Source organism: Sorex fumeus, unplaced genomic scaffold (genome assembly GCF_029834395.1).
Source record: "Sorex fumeus unplaced genomic scaffold, SorFum_2.1 ptg000329l, whole genome shotgun sequence".
In the NCBI taxonomy this organism is placed as follows: domain Eukaryota; kingdom Metazoa; phylum Chordata; class Mammalia; order Eulipotyphla; family Soricidae; genus Sorex; species Sorex fumeus.
In genome coordinates this window covers 537,501-545,000 of record NW_026606385.1, presented here as the reverse complement: position 1 = coordinate 545,000, position 7,500 = coordinate 537,501, and positions in this window count along the sequence as shown.

Genomic DNA, 7,500 nt, shown 5'->3' with positions numbered 1-7,500 from the left:
TGTCCTCAGAGGCCAGAGGGAACCTGACTCCAAGCCGGCGGGCCCGGTCGCCTCTTTTTGCAGGACAATTGCCGCCCGCCCGGGGCTCCGGGGGCTCCCGGGCTCCCGCCGTTCCGCCCCGCCCCGCCCCGCCCCGCCCCGCCCCCCCCACGACCGTCCAGCCCGCCCAGAGGGTGAGGGCGGGGGAAGAGGAAGAGATGCCGCTCTCTGTCGGTATCTTCCTTGGAGATAAGATCTGCTAAGCGCTCCTGGGTGGGTGTAGGCTTTGGACAAAGCACCTCAGAGGTGGGGTTGGAATGGGAGGTGGTAGGGTGGGTGACCTCTTTCAGCTTGTCGCTGGCGGGCGGGGGAGGGGAGCAGGAGAAAGGGGAGCAAGAGAAAGGGAAAACCGCGGCTCAGGAGAAAACTCCTCCCTCCTTCCTGGGCACTTCAAGAAACAGCCTTCGTGGAGGCCAAATCAATCCTCCTTGACTCTGCGGCCCTGGTTTTCTCGATGTAAAGACTCGCCCCCTCCGCCCCCTCCGCCCCCCCCACGCCTCCCCCTCCCCCGTGGGCTGATCAAGTGACACAAAGCCTGGGGAGAGGTGGGGCGGGGGGGGGGGTGCGAGGGCGATGGTGGTGGTGGTGGTGAAGGAACTTTGGTGAAGATGCAGTAGCTTCAAAGTACTGTGAACAGAAAACACGTATCATTGATAAAATTCCCCGGGGGGTGGGGGGGGGGGAAGGAAACCATGGCACTTTTTTTTTTTTTAAATTTTATTGACTCACCTGTGAGATCTTTACAAGCTTTCATGTTTGGGGGACAGTCACACAATGATCAAACACCCATCCCTCCACCAGTGCACATTTCCCACCACCAATATCCCGGGTATTATAACCCCGCCTACACACACACACACACACACACACACACACACACACACACACACACACACAGAGAGGCACACACCCTCCCCCTGCCTCCCTGCCTCTGTGGCAGACACATATTCCCCATTCTCTCTCCCTCACCCTCTCCCTCTCCCTCTCCCCTCTTTTCGGGGTTTATGCTTTGCAATACAGACACTGAGAGGTCATCATGTTTGGCCCTTTTTCTACTTTCAGCACACATCTCCCATCCCGACCGGTTCCTCGAGCCATCATTTTCTTCGGGATCCAAGATCCTTCGTACCCAATAGGCCAAATACCAGTCATAAGGATGGGTCTCATTCTCCACCGCCCCTATCCAGGCCCTGCTTGCTCCTCTATTTGGTTCTGTCGGTGGTCAGGGTGGACTCTGTCGCTCGCTTGCTTGTTGCCTGCTTGCTTGTCGGCTAGCTTGCTTGCTTGCTTGCTTGCTTGCTTGCTCGCTTGCTTGCTTGCTTGCTTGCTTGCTTGCTCGCTTGCTTGCTTCCTTGCTTGCTTGCTTGCTTGCTGGCTTGCTCTGCTGGCTTGACTGGCTTGCTTATTGACATGAACTCACTTGTTTTTTTTTTTTTTAAATGTAGTCATTATTTTTTGTAGTCTCATTCTCCTAAGCCTGAAACAGCCTTGAATAGGGCACTGTTTCAAAATCTCAGGGTGGGGCCTGCTCCAGGCAAGCGACGAACAACAGGATGGTCGTGGTCGTGGTCGTATTGGTTATTTATTTAAATAAATACGTACTCTTTCTTGCTGAATGAGTGATTTCCATGACCCCTTGGAGTGCCAGGGACCGAACCTGGGTCCACAGCCACCCAAGGCCAGCCATACTCAGGCCAAGCAGCTCGCCTTTCCACGGACTGAGAAGTCTCCATACTGGCTCCACCAGGCTGAAACGGACATCATTCGGACCAGCAGCGAATTCTCCAAATCCCTTTCGTGTCCCTATTCCCTATTCACGGCCGTGAGGGAGGGAAGAGGGACACGAAAAGGATTTGGAGGGTTTGCGGGGATTTGGAGGCTGGAGCGCTAGCAAAGCGGCAGGGCGTTTCCCTGCCACTCAAGCCGCCGCCGCAGCGGGGGGGGGGGGGGGGGGGGGGGGCCCCCCGCCTGCCTTGCCGGCTTCAACTCCTCCGCCCCTCCCTCCAGGGCGAACGTGCCACCTCTTGACAGGCACCCCTGTCAAGAGAAACTTCCCTTCTCTCTTCCAGCTGCCTTCTCCCCTTGGCTCATGAGGCAGGCTTCCAGCTAGGGAGCAATCTTCTCGTGCCGGCCGGCCGTGTATCTGCTCTCCTTAGGTGCGAGCCTCATGGGATGTGGTTGGACCCTCCACCCACGAGTGCAGTCCCTTCTCCGGCTGTCCCTCTCTTTCTGACTCATTTCACTTAGCATGAGACGCGCTGCGCGTCTATCCACGGACTCGTACGTACTCTTTTTGCTGGCTGGCTCGCTTGCATGCTTGCTTGCTTCCTTCTTGGCTTTTGCTTGCTTGCTTGCTTGCTTGCTCGCTCGCTCGCTCGCTCGCTTACGGTTGCTTGTTTTTCTTTTTATACATACGTACACACGTACGTACGTACGTACGTACATATGTATGCGTGTATATTATATATATGTGTACATATATATGTATTTTTTTTTTATAAACGTCTTGAATGAATCGCCGTGAAGTACAGGGACAAACGGACAAAACTTTCTTCCCTCCCCCCGTCCCTCCCCATCCCTCCGTCTTCCCTCCGTGTCCATCTCCAGAGATTCCAACCGGGGTCACGGGGTGCAAGCTGCCCATAGTTCACGTGTGGCACAGGTGCCTGACTTGACTCCCGTTCTATTTTTTTTTTTTCTGCCATCCGGACCCGGACCCCTCGGCTATGTCCCCAGCCTCACGTGTCCCTTAGGTTCGTGGTGTCACGGCTCCATCTCGAGGTCGTTTTAAAACGCATTAAGCCACGTGAAACACGCACTCGCGCACGCACCCACCCACCCACTCACTCACGCCCGCCCGCCCCCGCAACACCACCGCTTCACAGTGACCGATTCGGGAAATGGTGAAGAGAAACGAGCGGGTGGTCGTGCGCTCTCTCGATGTGGGCGCCGCCGCCGCCGCCGCCGCCGCCGCCGCGCCACACTGCACAACGTCCTGCATTTAGCTTCGCGAGTGGCCACGACGAGGGTGTGCTCGTTCCCGAGGGTGCCCGTTCGCCCGAGAGGGCCACGGTGCCGGTTCCTTGGTGGAAATCTCCACGAAACTCCGCCGGGGCGAACCCGAACCGCTCCTTTCTGCGGACCCAGCTCCGATGATTTCCTAGAGCCGCTTCATGTCTCACGCCACCGCCACCGCCGCCGCATCTTCTTGTTGTCCCCAGGGAGGGAGCCGGGGAACAACGAACCGGAACGCTCTTTCTCTCTCTCTCTCTCTCTCTCTCTCTCTCTCTCTCTCTCTCTCTCTCTCTCGGGCTGCGTCGCCTATTCCTCCAAGGAGGTTGGCCCCTGACAGACGGACGGGTCCTCCCCGGTCTTTTCGTCAAGTTCATCGGGATTGGGTGGATCTTCTGAGCTCTGGGTGCCTTGTCCATCCAGTCCGCTGTGAACCCCAAACAGGCACGCAGAGGCCGAGAGGGAGACGGAGATGGACACGGACGCACGCACACAGACACAGAACAGGCAGGCGGGCCCGCGCGCTCAAACACACGCACTGAGTGGTGGGGGGTGGTTTTAGTTTTTGTGGGGGTGGGGGGGAATTGTCCTCCTCTCCATCCCCAACGGCCCTGCCTGTTTCTCGAGGGGAGGGAGGGGCGGTGGGATTTAGTTTCCCTCCACAGGAGTCGCGCGGGGCGGGGTGGCGATCGATCGCGCTGAGGTTGCTCGGGCGCCACCTGCCGTCCGCTTTTCTACGGCGCCGGAGCTCCTCTGGGCTGACGGGAGCGATTCGCTCGCACTGCCCGAGGCGGCGTTCCAGGATGTCGGCGTCCGAGTCGACTTCGGGCCCGCTGTCAAGGCGCCACCTCGCGAGGAGCGACGGTGGAGATTGGAACTGCAGGTTCTTGAGGGAGGCCGTGTTGCCTTCGCAGCCGGGTGCCGGCGCCGGGGCTGGCTGCCCGGGCGGGTCGACCAGCACCCCGGCGGCGGGTGGCGCCGTAGCTCCAGGGTCGGCAAGCGGCCCGGAGCGGGGCCGAGGGCCGGGCCGGGCCGGGCCGGGCCGGGCGCGGGGCGGTCCGGGCGCGCGGCCCGGCGCTCGGCCGGCGGGTGACGCGGAGCTAAGCCCCGGGGCCGGCAGCGGCCCGGAGCGGGGCCGAGGGCCGGGCCAGGCGCGGGGCGGCCCGGGCGCGCGGCCCGGCCCTCGGCCGGCGGGTGCCGCGGAGCTAAGCCCCGGGGTTGGCAGCGGCCCGGAGCGGGGCCGAGGGCCGGGCCGGGCCGGGCGCGGGGCGGCCCGGGCGCGTGGCCCGGTCCTCGGCCGGCGGGTGCCGCGGCGCTAAGCCCCGGGGCCGGCAGCGGCCCGGAGCGGGGCCGAGGGCCGGGCCGGGCGCGGGGCGGCCCGGGCGCGCGGCCCGGCGCTCGGCCGGCGGGTGCCGCGGAGCTAAGGCCCGTGGTCGGCAGCGGCCCGGAGCGGGGCCCGGCCCTCGGCCGGCGGGTGCCGCGGAGCTAAGCCCCGGGGCCGGCAGCGGCCCGGAGCGAGTTGGGTCTATGGCTGCCCGAGCCCGTGGACGCCCTTGCCCGTGGCCGTCCTTGTGCCCGCTTGAGCCCGTGTCGTGTAGCTCTAGGGTCCGCAGCAGTTCGGAGCGGGGTGGGGGATGGCGATCCCGCTGAGGTTGCTCGGGCGCCACCTGCCGTCCGCTTTTATATGGCGCCGGAGCTCCTCTGGGGTGACGGCAGCGTTTCGGTTTCACTGCCCGAGGCGGCGTTCCAGGATGTCGGCGTCCGAGTCGACATTGGTCCCGCTGTCGAGGCGCCAGCCCGCGAGGACCGGCGGTGGAGCTTGGAACTGCAGGCTCTTGAGGGAGGCTGTGTTGCCTTCGCCGGCGGGTGCCGGCGCCGGGCCTGGCTGCCGGGGCGGGTCGACCAGCACTCTGCCGGCGGGTGCCGCGTAGCTAGCTAGCTCCAGGGTCCTCGGCGGCTCGGGAGCGGGGCCGGTGGCCGGCGCGAGAGGGGGGCGGCCCGGGCGTGTGGCCCGACCCTTGGCCGGCGGGTGCCGCGTAGCCAGCTCCGGGGTCCTCAGCGGCTCGGAGAGGGGCCGATGGCCGGCCCGAGCGCGAGGCGGCCCGGGCGCGTGGCCCGTCCCTCGGCCGGCGGGTGCCGCGTAGCTAGCTCCAGGGTGCGCAGCGGCTCGGAGCGGGGCCGGTGGCCGGCGCGAGAGCGGGGCGGCCCGGGCGTGTGGCCCGACCTTTGGCCGGCGGGTGCCGCGTAGCCAGCTCCGGGGTCCTCAGCGGCTCGGAGAGGGGCCGATGGCCGGCCCGAGCACGGGGCGGCCCGGGCGCACAGGGCCCTGCGCCGGCTTGAGCCCGCGCCTCGTAGCTCCAGGGTCGGTCCGCAGCGTCTCGGAGCGGGGCCGATGGCCGGGCTGAACGCGTGCCGCCCTTGGCCGGTCAGCGGGCGGTGCATCGGTGCACGGTGACGGGTTCCGGCCGTGAGCCCGTGGGGGCGCCTGGTCCGCGGCCCCGAGAAGGAAGAGGACTTAGTTTTGTTTGATTTCCCGCCGCGGTGTTTCTGGGCTTCTGAATCTATCCCCTTAGCCTTCCCGAGCTGGCTTTGACCTCCGGGCCGCCGCCGCCGCCGCCGCCGCCGCCGCCGCCGCCGCCGCCGCCGCCGCCGCCGCCGCCGCCGCCGCCGCCGCCGCCGCCGTGGGGTCGTCGCGTGGCTTCGGGCGCAGCTTCGACCATGCCGAGTCACGGGGTCGACCAGTTGTCCCGTGGAGCTCCGGGACTCGGGGCGATGGGGCTCTCCTGGGTGCCAGTTGCCGGGTCCCTGTTCCAGAGGTGCGGCGGGAAGATGCAGATCGGTCCCGTTTCCGACATCGGTCCTTTTCCCGTGCGACGGGACCGGTTTGGACCGCGAGATGTGTGCTGACACGCTCTCTCTCGGTGGCTCTCTGCCGTGAGGATCGGGACCGTCGTTCCCCCGGGTGCGTGTGGGATGGTCGGGGCCTGTCTTGAGGACTTCCTCCCTGGCCTCCCGCCGCTCGAGCCGCCCGCCTGGGCCCTGTGCGCCGGCTCTCGCGTGCACCTGGGGGCAGTGTCCCAGCCGTGGCTGTCAACCTCCGGCCTAAGGCGCCCGAGTTCAGCCCGGCGTCCGCGGCCCCGATGTGAACGGACCTCCCCCAGTCCCGCGGGCCCCCGTGCCCGCTGCGTGTCAGGCAGTCTCGCTCTCGTTGGAGGGGGTTGTCCGGTCGGGGTCCGGAATCACCCCGAGGTCAGAAGGGTGGGCAAAGGCTGAAACGGGCCTCTCCCCTCTCCGGAGGGTTGCTGTCCTTTGCTCGCTCTCCTTCGGGGTCCGGTCCCCTCCTCGTCCGGGGGGACCGGTGGCCGCTCGCTTCTCGCATCCTTTCCTTGCTGATCGATGTGGTGCTGGTGTGCTCTCCCGGGCCGGGCCTAAGCCGCGCCAGACGAGGGACGGACATTCCACGTGAATGGGACCGCTCTTCTCGTTCTGCCAGCGGGCCTCTCGCTTCTCCCCCACCTCGCGGTGGGGCGGGGCGTTCAGGGGTGCGGACCCCGGCCCGATCCCGTTCTTGCCGCTCTCCTGCTTGGTGCACAGGGAGTGGGCTTTTCGGGGTCGTCTGACACGGTGGACAACCCTCGCTCTGTCGGGACCGTCCCAGGTTCCCGTTCTCTCGAGCCGGCCCCTCCCCGCGGCGGGGTGGGGCCGCCCGGCGGTGGCGCGCGCTGCCGTGCCTCAACCGGCCCTCGGTGGTGCCCCTGGAGCGCTCCAGGTCGTCCTGTCAGGTGCCTGAGGCCGAGCCGGTGGTGCCGTTTCCCCGTCACCTGGCTTCGCGGTCCTGCCCTCTTTGGGCTCTCCCCGTTCGGTGGTGTTCCCCTCTGGGGGTCGAGCCGGTCGTTGTTTGTCACACGGGAGTCGCCCTGCCGTTCGCCCCCTTGCGGCCCGCCGCTTGGGTCGTGGGCGGTTGGGCGGCCTCCGTTTCTCGGGCGCGTGCCCGCGTGCCTCGCATTAACTGGCTCTTGCGCACGCGGGCGCGTGAGCGGCGGCGGTGGGTTGTCGTTGTGCCGGGCTCTGGGAGACGAGGTGGCCCCCCCTTGGGGGCTCTCTCTCGCTCTGTCCGGGGTTTCCGCTCCTCTCCCGTTGCGGGGGCGGAAGCCGGTCACCCGCCGTGGTGGGCGGGGGCCGTCTGCCGGGTGCTGCGGAGGGGCGGCGGGCCCTCCCGCGGACCCAGCACACAACGGACCTGACCGCGGACGCTCACGCTTCTGGTCGGTCTTGCTTCGGCGGGGCTCGGCCACCGGACCACTACGGCAGACCCCCCCCACTCGAGTCGGGGGAGCCCGGAGAAGCGGGGCAGCCGGCCTAGGTCGGGGGGCGGCGCCCCCTCGGCGGAGAATACTCCTTCTCTAGCGATCCGAGAGGGTGCCTTTGGGGTACCGGATCCCCCAGCTG